Source organism: Oryctolagus cuniculus, chromosome 12, assembly GCF_964237555.1.
Source record: "Oryctolagus cuniculus chromosome 12, mOryCun1.1, whole genome shotgun sequence".
Classification (NCBI taxonomy): Eukaryota; Metazoa; Chordata; class Mammalia; order Lagomorpha; family Leporidae; genus Oryctolagus; species Oryctolagus cuniculus.
The window spans coordinates 111,817,708-111,834,922 of NC_091443.1; the positions used below are offsets into that span (position 1 = coordinate 111,817,708).

A 17,215-nucleotide genomic window follows, 5' to 3' on the forward strand; every position below is an offset into this window, starting at 1 on the left:
GAGAACAAAAGCCTCGATTTCATTATCAGAGGGCCCCCCTCCCTCAAATCTGTAGTTCAGATCTGCGTTACAAGCATTACCCAGGAATCCATGCCCCTAAAACGCCTCACAAAACTGTCTGGACTCCCACTTCACGGCACCCTGACCATCCCACACTACTAGCTGTAAAGAGAAAATCCCTCAAGTGAGAGTCAGCAGAAAGTCCAGACAATTAAACGTAAAATTGCAAAAATTGAATAAAATGTAGTAACTCGATAAAGATTATGGAAGCTATGTCTAAAACTGCCACAAGAATGAAAGAAATCAAAACATGAGAAAAATAAGGCACTAGAAACAAAGGACACTGGGCATTCATGCAGAGCTTCTAGAAACACAACATGACGGTCATTACGAAAACCTGTCAGTGGACTGAGAACCAGATTAGCTGAACCGAGGGGAAAGCTAAGGAATCTGAAGTGGGACCAGACAGCAAGGATGCAGAAATGCCACAGGGAGACTGGGAATGATAACGCTGTTCAGAGCACACAGAGTGAAGACCAGAAAGAAACGGTCCATACGATGCGTAGTGGGTGTCTGGGAAGCAGAAAGAGAAAAACCTTGAATTTCCCCATAGTCAATAAAGATACAAATCTGTAGATTCAAGAAACATGAATACTTAAGCATGCTAATAAAATTAGCATACTTTATCAAATACATCTTACAACAATTTTATGCAGGGCTTGGAGAAAATAAACTTATGATAATCTATCACTCTGAATTTTTACTTCATTACTGAAAAAGTGCTTTTAGATTTACTTAGCCATATTTTTTAACAAAATACTCTTACAAATACACAAAAAGTAAACTGGGCAAAATAAATGCGCTGACCATCTAGCCCATCTATAGGCACCATAAGACCGGGCTACTAGCGCACTTCCGCCCTCTCTGCAGGGACTACAGGGCTAGAGTGGTTGGCCAGCTGTGGTCTGGCACAGGGTAGACAAAAAGATGCAACAGATGAGCAGATCCAGAAAATGCTGCCCTCATTTTCACTTGACTTCAACAGAGATGCCCACTCAACTCAAAGGAGAAATCGAGGTCTTTTCAATGAAAGTGACGACTAAAGCAGATATCCATACAAGGGAAGATGAACCACGACTCCCTACCTCACAGCATATGAAGAGTTAAATAAAGGAGGATCAAGACCTAAATGGAAAAGAAAGCCGGCAAACCTCTGGAAGAAAACATAGAACACAGTCACAATATGGGATAGGCAACAATTTGTCAAACGGGAAGGACAAAAAGACACTAATGATAAAAGAAAACAATTTTACTTCACTAAAATTTAAAGCTTCTACATTTCAAAAACAGTTAGGAAAATACACTCAACAAAAGACATAATTCTAAAATATAAAAGGAGAACCATCTCCATTTTTAATGGACAATACAATTGAACTAATTCTTCATGAAGCATGAAAAGACACTCAAAAAGATGTTCAAGATCATTGATCATCAAGGAAATGCTAATTAAAACCACATTGAGAATCATAGAATTGTTCAATTATAAAGACTGACAATACCAAATGTTTCTAATAAATTGTGACATTATCTATCCTACAGCACAATAATAACCCTCCTACATATTGACCTAAGGGAAATGCAGACATATGCCCATCAAAAGTAGGTACATAAATAAAATACTGTAAGAATATCAATGCATCATAATAGTCCCAAGTTGGAAATAAAATAACTGTGAATAGAAAAATGACTAAGCAAATTGCTCTATGTTTCTAGAAGAGAAACAAGTCAACAATCTAAAAATACCTACTTGGGCAGGGGAAGCAGGTATTGTGGCACAGCAGGTTACGCTGCTGCTTGGGAGGCCCACATCCCACATCAGAGTGTGTGGTTTGAGTCCTGGCTGCTCTGTGCCTCAGAGTCAGCTTCTGCTAATGTGCCTGGGATGATGGACCACGTCCCTGGGATCCTGTCACCCATGTGGGAATCTAAATTGAGTTCCCATGGCCTTGGGTGAAGCCCCCGCTAGCCCTGGCTGTTGTGGGCATGTGAGGACTGAATAGCAGATGGAAGACGTGTGTCCATCTATCTGTCTCTCTCCCTCTTTCAAATATCTCAATAAATCTTTAAAAACAAAAATCGTACTGGAAGACAAGTGATTACACTCATGTTACACCACCACTTGGGACGCCTGCATCCCACATCCAAGAGACTGGGTTGAGTCAAGTCTGCACTCCAGATTCCAGCTTTCCACCAGCGAAGGACCTGGGACGAGACGGAAGTCAGAGAAACCGCGGACCGAGGGAAGGTATTGAGTGGAAGGAGGCACGAGAAAACCTTCTGGGGTGATAAAAACACTTTACAGCTAGATCTGGCAGGTAGTCCTGTGAAAGTAACATTAAAATAATTGAGGGAAGTAAGTGTTTATTTTTTAAAGATTGGTGTATTTGAAAGGCAGAGTTAGAGGAAAAAAAGAGACATCTTCCATCCGCTGGTTCACTCCCTAAATGGCTGCCACTGCTGGCGCTGGGCCAGGCCAAAGCCAGGAGCCAGGAACTCCATCCTGGTCTTCCACATGGGTTCAGGGACCCGAGCATTTGGGCCATGTCCCACTTCTTTCCCAGGTGCATTAGTAGGGAGCTGGATTAGAAGTGGAGCAGCCAGGACTCAAACCACCGCTCCAATACAGGATGCCAGAGTCACAGGCAGCGGCTTAACGGGCAGCTCCCTAACTCAGTGTGCCGCAACACTGGCTCCGAGGGAGGGAGGTTTTAGCAGGGTGGTTAAGGCATCTGCCGCCCACGTCAGAGTGGCGGCTTCAGTATCTGACTCTGGCTCCTCCAGCTTTCTGTCACTGTAGACCCTGGAGGCATGGGTGCTGGCTCGAGTGACTGGGCCCCTACCACCTGTGTGGGAGACCTGGAAGGAGTTTCTAGACCCTGGCCTTAGCCCCAGCCCAGACCTATCTGTTGCAGGCCTTTGGGGAGTGAACCAGGAGCTCTCTATTGATCCATCTTTATCTCTGCTTCTGAAAATAAAAATAATTTAAAAAATCTTTTACATGTTTATTTATCTGACAGAGAGGGGTTCCTGTCTGCTTCTTCACTCCCACAATGCCCACATGGCTGGGTCTGGGCCAGGCTGAAACTGGTCTTCCACATGGGTGGCAGGGACCCAAATACTTAGCCGTCACCTGCTGCCTCCCAGGGTGTGCATTAGCAGGAAGTGGGAATCGGACATGTAGCCGGGACTCAAACCTCGGTGCTCTAATGTGGAATATGGGTGTCCCAACTGGCATCTTTACTGCTCTGCCAATGCCTGTCCCTAAAAAGAATTTTTAAAAATCATCCAGTTGTACAGTTAGCATTGTGTATCTCTCTGTATCCAAATTATGGAGTAAAAGTCTTACATTTAGAGCAAAATGCTGAGTCACTTTTCAGCACGCGTGCTTTTAACACAATGCTGTCCTCTGTGCCATGAAGAACACTGACACAGCGTGGGATGCTCACATGCCATGTCAGAGTGGCTGCCTACCAGTTCCGAGTCCACTGCTAATTCCATCTTCCCACTGACGCAGTCCCTAGAGGCAGCAGGTGACGGATCAGGCATCTGGGACCTTGACATCCATGTGCGAGCCAGATCGGGTTCCAGGCCCTGGCTTTGGCCTGGTCCAATCCTGGCTGCTGCAGACATTTGGGGAGTGAACCAGCAGATGGAAAATCAATCAATCAATCTCTCTCTCTTTCTCTCCTTTTTCCAAAAATAATGAAAAGGAAAAGAAGGAAGAAGAGAAAGAGGAGAGAGAGGAGGGGGAGGGGAGAGGAGGGCAGCAAGGAGGAGGGACGAGGGGGAGGAGGAGGAGGAAGAGACTGAAGCTGCAACACCCTGAGAGTGTGTGTGCCCCAACACCGTCCGCAGGGTCTCCTCCTAAGCTACTGACCCCGCTCCGTGAGGCTTGATACTGCAAAGTACAGCAAGTACCAAGTATGAACTGTTAGCAGTCTCTTGTTACTCTGAAGTTTCTTCCATCTATTCCACGGGGTTGATTCATTCTCTCCAGCCTTCAATTGCACTGCTTGGAACACGACGGCAAGCGCTCAGAACTGGCTCAATAACTAATTATAGTGCAAGGTTATCTTCCTTTTAAAGTTTTTATTGTTAATAAGCAAGAAGAGATGGAACTGCAGTCACACTTCCAATGAAAAATATGTTTCACTAAATTAAATGTATGTCTTTTCGCTGTAGCAAAAAGAAAATGACCTAAATGAAAGATCTCTGTGAGTGAGATCCCAGTGGAAAGAACAGGGCATCAAAGAAGGAGGTGCCTTTCTCTGAAGGGAGGAGAGAACTTCCACTTTGACTATCACCTTGTCTAAATAAGATCGGAGTCGGCGAACTCAAAAGGCCTCCATAGCCTTGGAAACTCATGACAAGAGCCTAGGGTGATTACTGATGCCATAAAGTAGAGTGCCAGCCGGCGCCGCAGCTCAGTAGGCTAATCCTCCACCTTGCGGTGCCGGCACACTTCTAGTCCCGGTCGGGGCACTGGATTCTGTCCCGCTTGCCCCTCTTCCAGGCCAGCTCTCTGCTGTGGCCCGGGAGTGCAGTGGAGGATGGCCCAAGTGCTTGGGCCCTGCACCCCATGGGAGACCAGGAGAAGCACCTGGCTCCTGCCTTCGGATCAGCGCGGTGCGCCGGCCGCAGCGCACTGGCCACAGTGGCCATTGGAGGGTGAACCAATGGCAAAGGAAGACCTTTCTCTCTGTCTCTCTCTCTCACTGTCCACTCTGACTCTGCCTGTCCAAAAAAAAAAAAAAAAAAAAAAAAAAAAACTAGAGTGTCAATTTGTTAAGTCAACAACAGGAGTCACTGTGCACTTACTCCTCATGTAGGATCTCTGTCCTTAATATGCTGTACATTGTGATTTAATGTTATAACTAGTACTCAAACAGTATTTTTCACTTTGTGTTTCTGTGTGGGTGCAAACTGTTGAAAGCTTTACTTAATATATGCTAAATTGATCTTTGTATATAAAGATAGTTGAAAATGAATCTTGATGTGAAGGGAAGGGGAGAGAGAGCGGGAGAGGGGAGGGTTGCGGGTGGGAGGGAAGTTATGGGGGAAACAGCCTTTGTAATCCATAAACTGTACTTTGGAAATTTATATTCATTAAATAAAAGTTTAAAAAAAAGAAAAAAAGTGTATGTCTTTTGGTTCTATTCCCATGCCTTTTTGCATACAGACCACTGTCTCATTTCACTGCCAAAACATGGTGTAATCTTTAAATACATTTTGAATTGTGATGAAACTCAAAACAAGTAGCCTCAACAATTGAAATGAAACACAAACAGAGATAACCAAGGTCTCATACATTCAGGCAGTAAAATTGCAGTAGCATGTCCAGCAGTGGTTTTAAGATGTCACAGATTATAACACACATCCAGATGTCAGAGTTGTTGAAATGTGGAAAAATATATGTCTCAAATTAGTGAAATAAGATAGTTCCACATCTAGACACATCATAGTAGATCTGAAAGACTTTTTGAAAAATCTTACAGGGGCCAGCACTGTGGCACACTGGATCAAGCTGCCACCTGCAGTGCTGACATCCAATGTGGACACCAGTTCTAGTCCTGGCTGCTCAACTTCCAATCCAGCCCCTTGCTAGTGTACCTGGGAAAGCAATATAGGATGACCCAAGTACTTGGGACCCTGCCGCCAACATGGGGAGACCCGGATGAAGCTCCTTGGCTTCAGCCTGGCCCAGTCCCAACGTGAGAATCGGGGAGTGAACTAGTGGAAGATCTCGTTCTCTCTCTCTCTCACTCCTTCTCCCTTTCTTTCTGTCTCTCCTTCTCTCTGTAACTCTACCTTTCAAATAAATAACAAATGAATCTTTTTAAAAAATTAATATCTTATAAGCTTAAAAGCAACTACGGGAAGGAAATAAAGACCCCTGAACTTAAGGAAAATGATAGAAGACATTTTAGTTTCAATAACAGAAGGCCAAAGACAAAAGAATATGATCTTCAAATATCTGGGGGGAAAACCTGTGAACCAAGTCAAACCATCAGTCATCAATGAAGGTAAAATAAACATTTTCCAACAACAACTGAAAAAAGAACTAGAGTGTTTATAGGCACCAATTTGTCAAGTTACTTTTTCCAAGTGCTATGTTTTGGAAGACGGCAAGATGGAGATGCTACAAGGAGTCTTGGACCTGTACAGGCCTACAGGGGGGTCCAGAAAAGCAACAGCGAAAAACAGCAGCAATTAACATGTCTAATGGTGGAAAGATAAAAAGAAATATTAGCAATAAAAACAGGTAAATTGGGAAGGGTTACTGGACCACATGATTCTAAGGTGATGATAAGAAAGAGTAGAAAAAACTTCATCAGCTTGACATAAGCCACAGGAGAAAGAAAGGGACAGGAAACCAGGAGGAGGAAGCTTAAAATAACCCCACAGTACCAAGTGTAAAGATATCAGTAAGCACAGTAGAGAGACAGACTAAGTCCCTGGTCAAAAGATAGGACTCATCAGACTGTGTGTTGAAAAAGCAACAATGTATTTTTTTTTTTTTTTTTGACAGGCAGAGTGGACAGTGAGAGAAAGAGAGAGACAAAGAGAAAGGTCTTCCTTTTTCCATTGATTCACCGCTCAATGGCAGCTGCGGCCGGCATACCGCGCTGATCTGATGGCAGGAGCCAGGTGCTTCTCCTGGTCTCCCATGGGGTGCAGGGCCCAAGCACTTGGGCCATCCTCCACTGCACTCCCGGGCCACAGCACCGGTGCCCCGACCGGGACTAGAACCCGGGGTGCTGGCGCCGCAGGCGGAGGATTAGCCTAGTGAGCCACGGCGCTGGCCATGGAGCGACGCATTCTTCACAAGAGGCCTGCAGGCGCTGCACTGGCAAGCACATCTGCACTGGCAAGCACATCTGCACCGGCAAGCACATCTGCACTGGCAAGCACATCTGCGTTGCTTTGCAGCGTCCTACAGAGGTGCACGGCCTGAACCCAGTCCTGAGCAAACAGCACCCGACAGTCCCCAGTGGAGAGCTGCTTCACAGACCCACAGGCAAGGCTCTTTACAAACATCACACAACGTGGGGACTCTTCCACATTACAGAGGGCGGAGCACACAGGACGAACGCGGTGCACAATGTTCGATGGGACAAGTGGAAAACTCAGAATGGGATTTCTAGATGAGATGAACAGTATACCAATGGCAGTTTCTTGATATTGATATTGATAATGGGATCGTGGTTATATAGGAGAGTTCCCTGCTCTTCATAAATCACTAACATGGTAAAAGGGGGGCATCATATCTATAATTTAATTTTAAATGGATGACAGAAAATTATATACATACAAACTGACAGATATAAAGACAGGAAAAGAGAAAGTAACCCAGAGAGAGAGAAAGCAAATGCAACAAAACATTATCATTTAGGGAATCTGAGTGAAGGATTCTTTATGCTATCATTGTAACAGTTCTGAAAGGATGCCAAATAAAATTTCAACAGGGTTATTAACAAATAAAAAAGATATACCAGGAAAAATATCCAAAGAACGCTGGTATTAACATTAGATTAAGTAAACATTAAGGCAATATATATTAAGAGCATTCTGATACATCCCCAGTGTCTAGAATAGTACCTGACATAGACTCCATGCTCAAAAAACACTTGTTCAATGAAAAGGCTAGTAAGAGAGCTAACACACAACCAAGACAACATCTCAGTGTTAAACTCATTCACATGAAGAAACAGCTTCAAAATACTGACCACACATTAGACAAAAGTATTGACAGTGAATGCTGACAATAAATATGACTTTGGTGGAGAGAAAGCTGTGCCAAGATGGCCGCTGGCAAGCAAGCGACAGTTACTCAGGAATGGCTTCGAAACCCACCTGGCAACGGAACCTGCCTGGAGACAGGCTGTGATTGGTTAGGGCATAAACCGCCCCTTGACAGCCCTTGATTGGCTGCCTCAGCTATGTAAGCTGCTGTACCAACTGGAATAAACGAGTCTGTAGACGCTCGCCTCAAGCCTGCTTTCATCCAACTCCCTGCCTCTTGCCCCCACCACGCTCCTCCTCTCAGAACGAATCCACAGCAACATCTGACCACATACCAGGCAATAAAGCCAACCTCAACATACTTCAGAGAACCACTTACATAAACTCTACATACATTGACCACAATACAGTTAAATTAGAAAGAGATAGCAATGAAGAAACTAGAAAAGAATGAAGAAGAAATCCACACATTTTAAAATTAAAAAAACAGTTCTAAGTAACTCATAAATCAAAGTCATAATGGGATGCTGAGAATACTTAGGACTAAGTGACAATAAAAATACTAAATGTTAGGGCTGGTGCTGTGGCGCAGCAGGTTAAAGCCCTGGCTGTTGCGCCAGCATCCCATATGGGCGCCAGTTCTAGTCCCAGCTGTTCCACTTCTAATCCAGCTCTCTGCTATGCCCTGGGAGGGCAGTAGAAGGTGGCCCAAGTCCTTGGGCCCCCACACCCATGTGGGAGACCCGGAGGAAGCTCCTGGCTCCTGGCTCCAGATCAGCGCAACTCCAGCCGTTGCGGCCATCTGGGGAGTGAACCAGCAGATGGAAGACCTCTCTCTCAGTCTCTACCTCTCTCTGTAACTCTTTCAAATAAAATAAAATTTAAAAATTAAAAAAAAAAATAAACGTCAAGTTTTGTGGAAAACAGAAGTAGTTCTTAGTGTTGTGCCCAGATAAGTAGATCCCCAAGAAGCTATGAGCAACCCGATCACACCGAACTGCAACAGTAGGGTTTATTCGGGAGTACAAGCCATGACAGGGACCCCATCCAACCACCCGGCACAGCGGAGGAAGGAGTGAGGCCCCGGTCTTTGTTAGGGAGAGCTTTTAAAGGAAAAAAGGGCTACATCAGCAGGAAAAGAGTTTCACTTAGAAGGAAATTTATAGACTTAAGACTGAAAATTAATATATCTAATGCAAAACTTGAAAAAGAAAATAGATGAAACAAGAAAGAGCAAAACCATTAAAGTAGCATTTTTAAAAGGCCATAATGAGGTTCAACAAAACCAAAAGTGGGTTCTTTGAAACTACTAGTAAAATAAGCAACACTTATCAAGAAAAGAGAAAGCATAAATAAATTTTATTAGACAGGCCAAGGGGGAAAAACAGCAAAAACAAAAATGAAATTAGATGACAGAAAGCTATCAAAACAAATACATGAAGGCCGGCACTGTGGCTCACTTGGCTAATCCTCTGCCTGTGGCGCAGGAATCCCATATGGGCGCCGGATTCTGTCCCGGTTGTTCCTCTTCCAGTCCAGCTCTCTGCTGTGGCCCGGGAGGGCAGTGGAGGAAGGCCCAGGTGCTTGGGCCCTGCACCTGCGTGGGACACCAGGAAAAGCACCTGGCTCCTGGCTTTGGATCAGTGTAGCGCCGGCCATAGCACCCATTTGGGGAGTGAACCAACAGAAGGAAGACCTTTCTCTCTGTCTCTCTCTCTCACTGTCTAACTCTATCGAATAAAAATTAAAAAATTAAAAAAACAAAAAACACATATGTGATATTATTCCTGAATCAATAATTTTAAACTACCCATAATATTTTATGGATAGGTTCTACCAAACATTCAAGGAATACACCAGCTTTATCTCACATACTTTGAGATTTATATCAAACATGAAATCAAAATGGAGAGCTATAAAATACCAAAATATAAGCAAAATCCAACTTATTTTTGAGGTTAGTATAACATTGATACTAGGAAAGAATAATAAAAGGAAAAGAAATTTCAAGTCAATCTCATTTGTTATCACAAAAACAAATGTAGTAAATAAAATATTAGCAAAATAATCCAGGATTGTATGTGAAATATAGTCTAATATAAATGACTAAGAATGATGAAACAACTTACTATAAAACCTTACAAGATAATTTATAAATTTAATAGAGTAACCAAGAAAAGAAACTACGTGATCACTCTAGGATTGTAGAAAAACACTTCAGGGCTGGCACTGTGGTGTAATGGGTAAAGCCACCACCTGCAGTGCTGGCATCCCATATGGGTGCTGGTTCAAGACCTGGCTGCTCCACTTCCATTCCAGCTCTCTACTATGGCCTGGGAAAGCAGTAGAAGATGGCCCAAGTCCTTGGGGCCCTGCACCCGTATGGGAGACCCAGAAGAAGCTCCTGGCCCCTGGCTTTAGATTAGTGCAGCTTTCAGCCGTTGCAGCCATCTGGGGAGTGAAACAGCAGATGGAAGACCCCCCCCCCCCCCCGTCTTTCAAATAAACAAATAGATCTTTTAAAAACAAAGAAAGAGGCCAGCGCCGCGGCTCAGTAGGCTAATCCTCCGCCTTGTGGCGCCGGCACACCGGGTTCTAGTCCTGGTTGCACCTCTTCCAGGCCAGCTCTCTGCTGTGGCCCGGGAGTGCAGTGGAGGATGGCCCAAGTGCTTGGGCCCTGCACCCCATGGGAGACCAGGAGAAGCACCTGGCTGCTGCCTTCGGATCAGCGCGATGCGCCGGCCATAGCGCACCGGCCGCCGCGGCCATTGGAGGGTGAACCAACGGCAAAAGGAAGACCTTTCTCTCTGTCTCTCTCTCTCACTGTTCACTCTGCCTGTCAAAAAAAAAATTAAAAAAAAAAAAAAAAAAAAGAAAAGAAAAACACTTCATAAAGCCCAACAATCAAACAGAAGGCAGTTTGTTCAGGTGAAGGGCGCCCAGTGGGCACAGATTGTGACGCCTCCCCTTTAAAACCAGGAACAAAGCAGGCATGCCCACCCGTTGCCCTCAACAATTTTGTACAGGATGCTCTGCCCAGCTCAGTAAAATAAGAATACAACGGCCTTAGTGCGTTTGGGCTGCTAGACACAATACCATTCACTGGGGAAGTCGGAAACAAGAGGCCTGGCTCATAGTTCTCCAGGCTGGAGGGCCCCAGATCAAGGTGGCATCAGATTTGGTATCTAGCAGCGCCCTCCTCTGTGCTACCTCCTCCCACGGCAGGTGGGCAGAGGAGCGCCTGTGAGTCTCTCGTAGGAGGTCTCAGTCTCCTAATCACCTCCTGAAAGCCCCGCCTGGTTAGGTTTTAGGAATTTTAGAGGGATAGACACATTCAGACTAGGCCAAAAATATATAATGATTAGGACAAAAGAGAAACCCAGATAATCTACAGGCACAGGATTAGAATTAGGGGTTCAGAGCAAGGTTGTTAGATAAAAGATTAATAACCAAATCAACTGGAACAACATATACTAGCAAGAAATCATTTCTGACTAAAATGTTTACAACAGTAACAAAAAAGAATAAGATACCTAGGAAGAAAGCAAACAAAAAACATAAATTCTTATCTATGGGAAAAATATACAAATCAGTGAATGAGCTGGAAGACTAAATGTCATAAAAGCATCAATTGCCTTCAAAATCAGAACAATTCCAATCAAACAGACCAGTCAGGTTTTTCCTGCAAGGTCACATGCCATTTTAGATTATATAGAGAGAAACAAAGTACCAAAATGATTTAAATGAAAGAAATTCAGAGAGAAGGAAGGGAGGGGGAGAGAGTGGAGGAAGGGGCCGGGGTGTGGAGGGGAGGCCTTTCTCCTGGCTGTTAGGATGGGACAAGCACCCTCTGAAGACTTCTCACTCTGCCAGGTACACAGAGAGCCCAGACACAGAGCTACGCAGGTGGAAACTCAAGTTGCTAGATGGAGGGAGACACTGCCAAGTGGGGTGCCAAACACAAAGAGTTCCTTTTTCTATCTTTTAAACGTTGATTTTATTTCCTTGAAAGGCAGAAAAGAGAAAGACAGAGACCAAGTGTCTTCTGGTTCACTCCTCAAGCACCCACAACGCCGCAGCTGGAGGCTGAGAACTCAGCCTGGGTCTCCCACAGGGCAGCAGGGACCCAACCACCACCACCGGAGCCATCAGCTGTTGCCCCCAGGGCACGCAGCAGGAAGCTGGAATTAGGAGTGGAGCCGGGATTCAAAGTGAACGATTCCTAGCAATGTCCTAGCATTGTGCCAAATGACCATTCGAAGAGCATTCATGTTCTAATAAACGATGCTAGGACAATTATTATTATTATAGCAGGGGAAAATGTTATTAGCATCAGAGGACAAAATGAATTTCAATTTCACACCACAGGCAAAAATCAATTCAAAATAGATGAAACATGTAAATGCAAAAAACACTCTTAAAATGTTTGTTAGATGAGGTGGCCATTGTGGCACAGTGGGTTAAACTGCAACTTGGGATACCAGCATCTCATACTGGAGTGCCAGTTCAAGTCCCAGCTCCCCACTTTCAGTCCAGTGTCCTGCTAATGCACCTGGGAAGGCAGCAGATGGAGGCCCAAGTGCTTGGGTTCCTGCAACCACGTGGGAAAGTGGGATAAAGTTCCAGCCTCGGCTGTTGCTGGTATCTTCAGAGTGAACCAGTGAATGGAAGATCTCTCTCTGTCTCTTTCCTTCTGTCACTCTGCCTTTCAAATAAATAAATAAGTACATCTTTTAAAACATTTTGTTAGACAATATAGAAAAAATATCTATCTTCAGCCTGTAAGAACGGATTTTTTCAAACAAAATGCAGGAACAGTAAAGAGAATTGATCATTTCTATTAGTTTTCCTCCAAAGCAGAAACAAAATATTAAAAACTAGGGGGAAAACAGTTATTAAAATGGGCAAAGGGTAAGTCTATTAATAAGAGAGGCAATTTCGGGCTAGCGCCGTGGCTCACTTGGTTAATCCTCAGCCTGCGGCGCTGGCATCCCATATAGGCACCGGGTTCTGTCCCAGCTGCTCCTCTTCCAGTCCAGCTCTCTGCTGTGGCCCAGGAAGGCAGCAGAGGATGGCCCAAGTGCTTGGGTCCTGCACCTGCATGGGAGATCAGGAAGAAGCACCTGGCTCCTGGCTTTGGATCAGCGCAGCGCCGGCCATGGCGGCCATTTGGGGAGTGAACCAATGGAAGGAAGACCTTTTCTCTCTGTCTCTCTCTCACTGTCTATAACTCTACCTGTCAAATAAATAAATAAATAAAAGAGAGGCAATTTCAAGATCAAAAAAGATAAAAGGCATTCAATCTCACTGGAAAATTAAAACTAAAATTTCTATGCAACATAACTCCACTGTTAAAAGATAGGCAGAAGGGGCGGGTATTGTGGTGTAGCAGGTAAAGCCGCTGCCTGTGACACCAGCATCCATATGGTGCTGGTTCGTGTCCTGGCTGCTCCACTTCTGATCCACCTCCCTGCTAATGAGCCTGGGAAAGCAGCACAGAGATGGACCCCTATTACCCTTATGGGAGACCAGAAGACGTTCCTGGCTCCTGGCTTTGGCCTGATCCAGCGCTGGCCATTGCAACCATCTGGGGAGTAAACCAGGAATGGAAGATCTCTTATCTGTCTCCCTCTCTCTTTCTCTCTAACTCTTTCAAATAAATAATTTAAAAAAAAAGGCAGAAATAAAAGGTCTAATGACAGTGTCAACAAAGATGTGATTTACAGGAGCCCTCAGGCAACACTGATGGACATGCAGTTTGGGGAAACCTGCCGTTGTCAGATGTGCGACTGACAGGCATGACCCTGCCCTGAGCGGTGCTCCTCCCACGTGTCCACCACAACACTGTCACTCAAGTGCAGGTGCAACCAATTTCTCACTGATCACAAAATCAGTTTGGTGGGTTGAGACTGATTTTTTTAACCAGTGTTACATAGAGTAGAACATACAGTAATACAGTAAGTAGGTATAGTTTCTTAAATTGCTTATTTTCATTATTTATACTGTACCCATATAAGTATATAACAATTTGATTTCAATGTAAACTTTACTTATTACTATAGACTATGACCAAAGGGTATGAAGTCACCATCCTTAGAGAAACTGTTACACATATGGATTAAAAAGTATGAAAATCTTATTGATGCTACTTATAATAACAAAAAATGATTATTAATGTATAAAAGAATGAATAATTACAATCACAATGTGGAATACATTATAATGAAAATTGATAAGTGAGAGCTACAAGTGTCTACAAGGATAAATCTCAAGACATAATGATAATAAAAATAACTGACAGAATAAAACCAGCTGACAGAAGACACATGCAGGGGCTGGCATTGTGGCACAGTGGGCTAAGCTGCCACTTTCAACTCTAGCATCCTATATCAGAGTGCTGGTTTGAGTCCCAGCTGCTCCACTTCTGATCCAGCACTCTGCCAATGAGCCTGAGAAAGCAGATGACGGCCCAAGTACTTGGGGCCCTGCCATCTACATGGGAAATTCAGATGGAGTTCCAAGCTCCTGGAGTCAGCCTGTCCCAGCCCCAGACACTGTGGCCATTGGAGAATGAGCCAGCAGATGGAAGAGCTGTGTCTGTCTGTTCTCTCCTTCTCCCTCTGTCTCTCTCTCCCTAATACTCTGCCTTTCAAATAAATAAATAAATTTTTATAAAAAAGAAGATATATGCAGTAGGATACCATTTAAAGAACATTTATAAGCATGCAAACAACTGCTACAGACTGTTTGGGAATGCACATATAGAGGAAAAATGGAAGCAGACGAGTATGGGACTAAACCCCTGCAACTTCAGAACCAGGTCACCTCTGCAAAGGACAGAGTGGATGAGCTCGGGGAAGAGTTACACAAGCGGTCTTGTGTATATCTGAAAGATCTTTATTTATTAAGTTGGTTGATAAATATATAAGTATCGGTAATATTACTTCCTATTCTCTCATGTTTCATATTTTAAAAAGGAAAGATATCATGCACACTGAAAAGATACTTGATTTGCAATTTCTAAGAAAAGGACTTGTGAATAAGCAAACAGTAATTCTGCATCACAGACGCCACAGGCTTCTGCTCAGGACGGGGAAGCAGGAGTGCATTTGTTTTCATCCCGAGATTCAATGCACGAAGCAATGAAAGTGCACTAAGGTGAGCAAATTCACGGAAACCCTGAGGACAAGAGGATTCCATTCACAGGCCAATATCTGGATGCGTCTCTGGAAGCTGGGAAGCTGATGAGATCTTCCTAAAGGTAGCCTGGGCGGAGAGGACCTCAGGCCAGGCAGCAGGAGACCCTGCTCAGCGGCACAGCCAGGATGGCGGCTCTCCCTGGCAGACAGCCCCTCACTCACCGCAGACCCTGACGGGGGCTACCCGTCACGACGAAGGGTCTGCTCGACAGCTGCTCCTGCACCCCAGCAAACCCACGCCACCTCATGTCTGCCGCACACGTAACAATCCACACGGCAGCCGGCAGAAGGAACCCTCTGCTAAAGCTTCCACAACTGGACTCTAAACAATACAGTACTTGTCATGGCAGGACACAGAGGTGGGAGCGCATTAAAAACTGCTATGGTAGAATCAGATGGGGAAAACGGACAGTAGTTCCCCCTGGTGCAGGCATGCACACACACACACACACACACAAATGAAGTCCTTCTACTCTCAAAACTAACGTCTCCCTTATTTTGGTAACTCCAGAGTGAGCCTGCCTTTTCCCTCCCACTCATCGTAAAGGGAAGTCTGCCAATATATGGGGATCAGAAAGAGCGGGAGAGACAGATTACCAGCCACCGAGGAAAATCAAAATCCAGACTGCACTCGGTACAGTGGTCCAGGCCTCGGAGCGAAGTCCACTCCCAATCCCAGCTGTCTGCTGTGCAGACCCTGAGAGGCAGCAGATAGCAGCCCACGCAGCTGGGCTCCTGCCACCATGTGGAGGCCTGGACTGAGTCCCCTCTCCCAGCTCTAGCCTGGCCCAGGCTCAGCAGTTGCAGGCATTTGGTGAGTGAACCAGTGGATGGGAGTTCTCTTGGTCTGTCTTCCTCCATCTCTATCTCTTTGCTTCTTAAATTCAAAAAAAAAAAAAAAAAAATTTTAAAGTAGTATAATAAATTACCTCGGAGAAAAGATAATGTAAAAAATGTACCCTCAGATCTAAATGTCTCTTAGGTCTTAAGAAAAGGATGCTTTGGAAAAACAAACAAGAGTTGGATGAAGTCTCTTCATTATCTTTATATGCATATTCACAATTACCTATAATTGATGTGCACTTCTCATGAAGCCTTTAGAAACTAACAAAGCTTTTTCTTTTTTTCTTTTTTTAAAGATTTATTTATTTATTTAAAAGTCAGAGTTATACAGAGAGAGAGGTAGAAGAGAGAGAGAGCGAGAGCGAGGTCTTCCATCCACTGGTTCACTCCCCAGTTAGCCACAATGGCCGGAGCTGCACCAATCTGAAGCCAGGAGCCACAAGCCTCCTCCAGGTCTCCCATGCAGGTGCAGAGGCCAAAGGACTTGGGCCATCCTCCACTGCCTTTCCAGGCCACAGCTGAGAGCTGGATGGGAAGTGTAGCAGCCGGGTCTCGAACTAGCGCCCAATGGGATGACATCATGGCAGGCAGTGGCTTAACCCACTAGGCCACAGCACCAGCCCCCACAGCTTCCTTTCTCATCCTGTGGTTACTGCTGCCCACGCCATGACAGCAATGATTAGGTGTAATATTCAAGGGAAATTCAGGAAGCAGCATCCTGAATATGTGTTATGCATTTTCCAAATGAAGTCAAAATATGGGCAGCAATATGCTGGAGCCCAGAGATTTCTGCTTCCCCACTGTGTCAAAGCTTTCTTGGATCGTACCAAACTCTGTCCTGACGACAGGATAAATCCTGACTGAGCAAACTCAAAACACAAGATTAACCCAGCCTGGATATCATTAAAAATAATTTAAAATAGTCCAATTCTCATATTTAAACCCAATCTGTGTAAGGCTAGACAGAATCTGGAAGTTCAGGAGTAAACCTACGCCTTGAAGAAGGTTCTGAAATTACCCTACACAAGCATTCCCTGGTTCAGCTTTTCTGGAAAATTTTCAAAAGGAAATCAATGGGTACAAGGAGGGCTGCAGAGAAGAAACCCTTTTAAAAAAATAATTTATTTGAAGCCGGCGCCGCGGCTCACTAGGCTAATCCTCCGCCTAGCGGCGCCGGCACACCAGGTTCTAGTCCCGGTTGGGGCGCCGGATTCTGTCCTGGTTGCTCCTCTTCCAGGCCAGCTCTCTGCTGTGGCCAGGGAGTGCAGTGGAGGATGGCCCAAGTGCTTGGGCCCTGCACCCCATGGGAGACCAGGAAAAGCACCTGGCTCCTGGCTCCTGACATCAGATCAGCGCGGTGCGCCGGCCAC

General features: G+C 44.9%; 1 protein-coding gene across 7 annotated transcripts in view; it reads right to left on the reverse strand.

Annotated features, from left to right (window-relative positions):
- Positions 1-17,215, reverse strand: part of LRRC49 (leucine rich repeat containing 49) — a 177,359-nt gene that overhangs the window by 125,774 nt on the left and 34,370 nt on the right. Inside the window, exon 1 of one of the 7 annotated variants that reach the window (XM_051835679.2) lies at positions 7,788-7,904. The exons of 5 other annotated variants lie outside the window; for them this stretch is intronic. The gene's annotated coding sequence lies outside the window, so the exon portion shown is untranslated. Of the gene's footprint in view, positions 1-7,659; positions 7,752-7,787; positions 7,905-17,215 lie in introns of those variants that run through there. One more of the 7 variants, XM_051835680.2, reaches the window with a different exon arrangement.